This window comes from Gadus chalcogrammus, chromosome 19 (assembly GCF_026213295.1).
Source record: "Gadus chalcogrammus isolate NIFS_2021 chromosome 19, NIFS_Gcha_1.0, whole genome shotgun sequence".
In the NCBI taxonomy this organism is placed as follows: domain Eukaryota; kingdom Metazoa; phylum Chordata; class Actinopteri; order Gadiformes; family Gadidae; genus Gadus; species Gadus chalcogrammus.
This window is the reverse complement of record NC_079430.1, coordinates 8,464,381-8,472,292: the sequence shown is the minus strand read 5'-3', so window position 1 is coordinate 8,472,292 and position 7,912 is coordinate 8,464,381. Positions and strand designations below refer to the sequence as shown.

The 7,912-nt window shown below is 39.3% G+C and overlaps 1 long non-coding RNA gene across 2 annotated transcripts; it reads left to right on the top strand.

Annotated features, from left to right (window-relative positions):
* The first annotated feature begins 4,011 nt into the window (after positions 1-4,011).
* On the top strand, positions 4,012-5,540 carry LOC130372699 (uncharacterized). Of its 2 annotated transcripts, XR_008893396.1 has the most exons (4): positions 4,012-4,876; positions 5,039-5,103; positions 5,201-5,294; positions 5,378-5,540. It is a non-coding gene; the product is annotated as an uncharacterized LOC130372699 (long non-coding RNA). The 2 variants fall into 2 exon arrangements; XR_008893395.1 differs by having other exon boundaries at positions 5,201-5,540.
* Positions 5,541-7,912: the final 2,372 nt, after the last annotated feature.

Sequence of the window (7,912 nt, the reverse complement as noted above, 5' to 3'; positions counted from 1 at the left end):
ATAGTCAGAAGTCAGACCATTCGCGAAAATAGATGGAGTAGTATAATATCTGATATCCATATAGTGTATTTAACGTTTTATATTTAAATTATACTATATACCTGACCTAATTGCTTTCTTTTATTTATCCCATATTGTATTCACCGGAGGCAGAAACAAAGTGGAAGTGATAGTCCACCAGCCGGTGTTCACGAGTTTCAACTGCTACTTTGCAAAGAAAATGTTGCAGAAAAATCTGCAGCCTCATCACAGGGGGATGATGTCAAAACTGGTTTTATGGATTCGTTAGAAGAAGACGCTACATGGCAGCATTGATTGATTAAAGCCCAACAGGTGCGCAACCCCAGCGAGGCTGCTCTGTTGCCCCCGGCACGTAGATGCGGCACGGCGGACTCAGTAACGAGATCTCATTGAATGAAGCTGAAGTTATTATTTTGCTTTTTTAAATCGAAAATTTGCTCTATGTTTTTACCTGTTTGCGATAAAGGACTGAATCTGTGATTTAATGTGATATAGTTAAATTGAAGAAGATTGTCATGTGAGTTATTGTATACCACACAATGGTAATTTAGCCAATGGCCCACTGATGAAAGCCCTTCCATTTGAAGTTTGAAGACCTGCTGAATAAAGTGCTTGGGACCCAGCTTCAAGTCCTGCTTATGACTGTTTTTCAACCACAGTCATGTCGAATATAATGTCAAATATTTTTCTGGCAATAATAATCCTAAATAATTTATTAGGAGGTTTTTTAGAGCATCCTCCAGTTTATCAAAAACATCTCTTGTCAGTTTATGAACGTTAATCTATTGAATCGTGTCCCAGAGCAAGCATTAGTACAGTGCACCCTCTAGTTATGTATGCGTCAAAACAACTGCATCCAAGGGTAAATGTAGTGTATCAGGGATATTTCCCAGTGTCACTAATATGAAATGGCTTGAGATAAAATATAGGCCTTCCTAGACCTTTAAAGGGATACGCAGAGGTATATGAAAATTTGCCTGTTTTACCCAGATTGAGACGATTTGTTTAATCCCAAATTCATCATTGTGCGTCAAGAAGGTGAATTCCCCGGGTTAGCCGTGAAAATTGATTTTAGAAACAATGTCGTTCAATGTAATTTGACTTATAAGCTTTAACTAATCCCAGTGTCTTGGTGGTGCAAGTGAGAGAGCTGTTTGTTATCTGTTCTGAAGACGTGGGTTCAAGTACCCACCTCTGCACTAACCTTGGAATCCTACTACGATTTTGAAAACATGTAAATGTCTAAAATGTCATTGACAACTATAACTTTCGACCATGTACTAGTAAGTGCCTCGGTGGCGCATGTGAGAGAGCTGTTGGATATCAGTTCTGGAGACCTGGGTTCAAGTCCCACCTGACACACTCTCACCTGGAACTCCCTGACACACTCTCCAGTGTGGAGAGTGTGTCAGGAATCCAGGTGGGAGTACAACATTTTTGTTAAAGTAACGGAGTAACTTTTATCAAAACGTCCCCTCCTCCGGGTGGTTGAGCTGTTGAGGATCTGTTCTGGAGTCATCGGTTTGACTCCTACGGTGGGGGGTCTTATGGGAACGACTCTCTGCTGATTGGGTCCATTCTCTCACACATTCATTTCGAATGACTGTCAGTGAGAATGGATGGCTGTGAATGAGTGCACTCATTCACAGTCATCCATTCTCCCAGACAGTCATTCCCACTCACCCATTCATTCCCAATGACTGTCTGTGTGAATCGATGGCTGTGAATTAACTTATTCACAGACACATCCATTCACACAGACAGTCATTCACACTCATCCAATCACCAGAGAGTGATTCTCACAAAACCCCCAATTGCAGGAATCGAACCGGTGTCTCCAGAACAGATCCTCAACAGCTCTATCACCTGCGCCACAGAGACACCGACTTAGAAACGGAGAGAGTTAATTGTTGACCCTACAATACACATGACATTGTTGGAAAAAGACTCCAAACCAAGGTGAGTGTTCCTGCCAGGATTTGAACCCAGGTCATATACACGACTCAAGAACAGAACACATACAGCTCTATCCACTGCCCCACTGAGCAACTGGTTCAGACTTAATCAGAGTTCATAATTGACTTAACAATTCACAAGAAGCAATGTTGTGTGAAATTGAATGACAATTATGACCTCCAACCACTTAAAAGTAAGTGTCTCGGTGGCGCATGTGAGAGAGCTGTTGGATATCAGTTCTGGAGACCTGGGTTCAAGTCCCACCTGACACACTCTCACCTGGATCTCCCAGACACACTCTCACCTGGGACCCCCTGACACACTCTCACCTGGAATCCAGGTGGGAGTACAACATTTTTGTTGAAGTAAAGGAGTATCTTTTATCAAAACGTCCCCTCCTCCGGGTGGTTGAGCTGTTGAGGATCTGTTCTGGAGTCATCGGTTTGACTCCTACGGTGGGGGGGTCTTATGGGAACGACTCTCTGCTGATTGGGTCCATTCTCTCACACATTCATTTCGAATGACTGTCTGTGAGAATGGATGGCTGTGAATGAGTGCACTCATTCACAGTCATCCATTCTCCCAGACAGTCATTCCCACTCACCCATTTATTCCCAATGACTGTCTGTGTGAATCGATGGCTGTGAATTAACTTATTCACAGACACATCCATTCACACAGACAGTCATTCACACTCATCCAATCACCAGAGAGTGATTCTCACAAAACCCCCAATTGCAGGAATCGAACCGGTGTCTCCAGAACAGATCCTCAACAGCTCTATCACCTGCGCCACAGAGACACCGACTTAGAAACGGAGAGAGTTAATTGTTGACCCTACAATACACATGACATTGTTGGAAAAAGACTCCAAACCAAGGTGAGTGTTCCTGCCAGGATTTGAACCCAGGTCATATACACGACTCAAGAACAGAACACATACAGCTCTATCCACTGCCCCACTGAGCAACTGGTTCAGACTTAATCAGAGTTCATAATTGACTTAACAATTCACAAGAAGCAATGTCGCGTGAAATTTGAATGTCAATAATATCATTCTTATTAGCGTGCGGGGACTCGGACCTGTGTCTACAGAGCGTTAACCAACAGCCCTGACCGCTGCACCACCAAGACGCCCCCAGAGCAAGTTTGGAGGTTATACTTGACTTTAGCATTCACATGATAGAGAAATAAGATGTATCCATTAAGGTACCCCTTGAACCCTGGTTCTGAGCAGGGAACCTGAACCTACAAAGTGTCTGCAAGCTCATCATGAAGGGCAGCTTCTTATTAGCCGTACGTGCGGGGACTCGAACCTGCACCTGCAGAGTGTTAACCCACAGCCCTTACCGCCACACCACCAAAACGCAGATCATAATGTTTTGGAGGTTATACTTGACTTTACAATTCACACAGTCTAGAAATAAGAGGTATCCATTAAGGTACTTACTCCATCAGGGGACTTAAACCCTGGGTCTAAGCGGTGAACAGAATCTAGGCTCAGCAAGAAAGGATGAGCAAATTCTTAATACCTGTGAGCTGGGACTCGAACCTGCGTCTGAGTTTTGATGATTTGACGATTTTGTTGATGGCGATTAGACTTGACTTTACAACTCACATGATATAGAAAAAACAATAGAGAACATTAGTTGGACTTGAACCCCGGTCTCAGGAGTGTCAGCCAACTGCTCTCTCCACAACCCCATGAAGTTTAGGATCATTCTGTGGTCGAAGGCTATATCAATCAGTTCAATAGAAATATCATTACAGACTTTATAGACTTATTAGACTTACTAGACTTACCCTTTAGTTAATTCACATACATTAAACAGGAATTGAAAAGGAATTGAACCCTGGTCTCCAGACTGTTTGCACCATTGTTCAAATCCTGCTGATGTTTGTTTCAAGTAAGATAGAGCAAGGATACTATAACTCTGCAAATCAATAGATTCGGCAGTCGAAAGCAAATGCTAACCCGGGGAATTCCCCTTCTTGACGCACAATGATGAATTTGGGAATAAACAAATCGTCTCAATCTGGGTAAAACAGGCAAATTTTCATATACCTCTGCGTATCCCTTTAAATTCCTTTGAAGGTCTAGGAAGGCCTATATTTTATCTCCAGCCATTTCATATCAAGTGTCACATGTGTAGCGCTGTGAATGAAATACCGCAGACAATCTAGATCATATATATAAAACAATGACAGAAATCCTATTTGAACTTGTCTTTCATTAAACATCACATCGCCCAGAAACGGTAGCAAAATCAAAGTGGAAAAACATCTTTGATATCAGAGGGAAATAGATGTTTCTACTTCAATGCATATCTTGTATTTGTGGTTTGAGTGATTATCCTAGGTGTCATCCAACTCATTGGCTTCCATCCAACTTTATCGGATTCGCAATTGACTCTGACTGATCTCTTCGGTTTTACAGTAGGCAACAGAAATCTAAAATAAGATTGATCTCATTCGTAACAAATGTACTATTTCATGTCCTGTTTCATCTGCTGTTGAAGACTTTCATCATTGGTTCGACCCGTGGTTAAATTCATCAGACGTAACCGTTTCACCGGTTCGTCAGGGCCCATGAGATTGGTCTCGATAATGTTGTGTCCTTTCCTCTGTTTCTACGGATGTTGAATTCGGCGGAATGGCTTTACATCTGAATAGTAATATGAGAAAAGAAGGTCAGGTTATGCAAAGGACTACAATGACGAGCATCAAAACAGACTACAGAGGCAAAAGTACAAGAAAGCAAGACATCGGCGATCACAACTGACTCAAAAACACACCCTCTCAGCACTATAACAACGTGTGTGAATGTTGTCACCAATTACATTTTTCCATCACAGTATGCTTGGTACCTTGCCATGGAGGCACCGTTGACTTCACTGTTGTAAGTAGGCATTATATTAAATGAAAAAATAGCTGACGATTGAAAAGATATGTTTAAAATAAGAATTGGATTTTTGACATATGTAAGGTTACAACATCGAAAAATTCATACTTGTATACATATTTTATCATTGTCGATTCTTGGAATATCCCCTTACTTTAGAAAGACATGCCTGTCCTCAGAAAATGGTGGTGCACAGTACTGCTTGAGAACTTCCACCTGGATGGGTATGTTTTTGTTTATTTCAAATATGAATATACACCTCAACCCCAATATTAACAAAATATGTATAATTCCTACAATCCTTTCTCTTTATTTATACAGGCACGGCAGAAGGTTCCCACACTTCATGGAGGAGGCCAAACAAATGGCGGCTGGACTACTTCCATCAGTCTTCAGACTGAAGCGAAAAAGAGAAGTGAATGACGTTTCCAGTGACAGAATACAAATAATATATTGTATAGGCTTAATATTGATTTGACTGTTTGATTCTTTTGACAGTGAGTTGGAGCTGATGGCTGTCAGCATGAAGAAGCTATATCTTTAGGCTTCTGTAGATTATTTGTTAAATAAATTGTGTGGAAACTTAGGTGTGGTTATTCTTCAATGTATATTTATATCAAATTATGATGGTATACTTTACAAAAAAATAAATTTGATTCAATTAGACATATTAAAACAATTACTTAATTCTAATTACCATATTCTAATGGTCAATTGCTTAATGAGTAAAGTGTATAATACACTATTCCATTAAATAATTGTCTACACACTAAAACAGTTCGTCTAAATAACGTTAAAAAAATTAAGCAATAAAAATGCTTACTGACGTCATATTTTTTTATTCAAATTTTTTGGTGTAATAAGTTTAATAACGCAAAGAAAAAATCCTGAGGTATTTGTCTAAATAACGTTAAACCTTTTTTAAGCTCCAAAAATGGTTCCTAACGTATCAAAATATATTTTTTATTTCTATGTTATGTTAATTCAAGCGAAAAATCATTTATTTGTCGATAAAAAAAATAATCGGAGGTAACTTCCGTCCAGCCACAGTACTTCCGTCCCGCCTGGGTGTTCTGTCACGCCAGGGTGTTGTTCTCCGGGGCTGCAGCTGGATACTATTGGGATCTTTGGCTGTTCAATGGGACTCAGCTCCCAGTTCCTCTAACGGTCTTCGATTCAAGCAAACAGAATTTAGTTTTAATAAGAATACAGAAAAGTTAGGAAAAACTTGTTGAAATCATTGTACACTGAACAAAGTGAAACCATGAAATTAATCCAACGCGTGTCTAACAAACAGTATATGTAGCTTATACACCAAAGGGTTATGGCGTGTGCTGGTGACATGAACGCTTTATTTTTGTACAGTTTGCTAAATTGTGAAAAAATAAATAAGAGACTGACTACATTTTGGTGTTTCAGGACTCACTTTCTTTCTCAAGGATTCTCCTTGTTTCCTGGTTTACGTTTCAAACACTAGTCATTTCTCTCAATTTTCTACGATCATAATTCAAACTTGCTCAGGGTGAAAAAAATAAATAAATATGAAGATGAGATGTAGACGAAGCCTCTATTGTGCTTTTTATTCAGTGAACCCCCGAACTTAAAATGTAAATTGATCCTCTGCTGAACACAGAACATTCAGTGAACCCGCTGAGTCGTTATTAACCAAACAGAAAAACAGTCCCTCACATGTACACAATAAACTCAAGGACTCAAACAATAGAAGAACAGTCCCTTACATGAACACAATAAACACAAGGACTCAAACAATAGAAGCAGCAGACATGTTCTTTAAAAATGGTCATGTATTTAAAAATGTTAGGTCATATATATCCTCTGATCTTCTGAAACTCTGATCTTCTGAACTCACTGTCTGTCAGGGGTGTTTCTAGGTTTCTGAAACATCCGGGGCTTAGCCCAAGATGGAATAGGACAGGCACATTTTGTTGTATGCTTTATTGCGAATGCACATTTTTGTTCATAATGCTTTACCTAAAAAAAACAAATAGGCAGGTAATAATAGCTTTGAATAGCTACCTGACTGCTGCTTATCCCCAGACATCTAAAGCTCCATTCAAGTTATTTCAGAGTAAAATGAATACAAGTGAGACCGAACTTACATTATATCAGGGGTGTCAAACTCATTTTCACAAAGGGCCACTCAATGATGAAATGATAATCACACTAAGGGCCGACATGGAGTTTGCTGACATGCCTTCTTTTTAATCCAAAAAGTAAAAACAACATATGTATGAATGTATTGTATACAACCTGCGTACAGGGTCATATAGGGTAGGTTTCATTTCAACATTTTGGGGGACAAATTATAGGTGGGGGATATGGGGGTGCTCCCCCAGAAAATTTTGAGAGTCAAACAAACTTAATTAATTAATTTCCTTCATTCTGGTGGATTTTTATTAATCTATCTGTGCCTTTTCCGCATAATTTTATAGTTGAAATATTTTGTTTTCTGTGCAGGAAAAGACAACATTCAGGTTCCTAAAGAAACAACTATTATGGAATATAATGCAGTAAGGCTCTCAGGCATCCTGGATTTTTCAAAACTTTCTGCAAATTTAAAACATATCACATGTTTTGGGTATTTATTTTTTAGGAATCATTATTCAGCACCAGTGTTAACTATTTATGACACTTAACATTGGTAATGAAATGACAGCCACCATTGGAATTGAAAAGGGTGAGCAGCTAGCTAGTTAGATAAATTGTAACTTAAGGCAAAAGTTGGAAAGAAATCATGTTAGCATTCATCCTTAGACACTTGACACAATCAGTCATCAATATTGGCATGCTATTTAGCCTCATTGGCCTATTTACAGCCCACAGAAAACTGACATAAAATCTTGAGAACAGAAGAACAGTAGAACAGAAATTCCTAGCAGTAAGCTACGCAAGAGTCCCAACAAATGGGAGCATGTGCGATGTGCGGATATGGCACAGGCTCTGCATGAAGCAAAATAAAAAATATATACAATTTTTTTTTTTTTTTTTTTTAAGAAAAAAGATTCGGGGCTA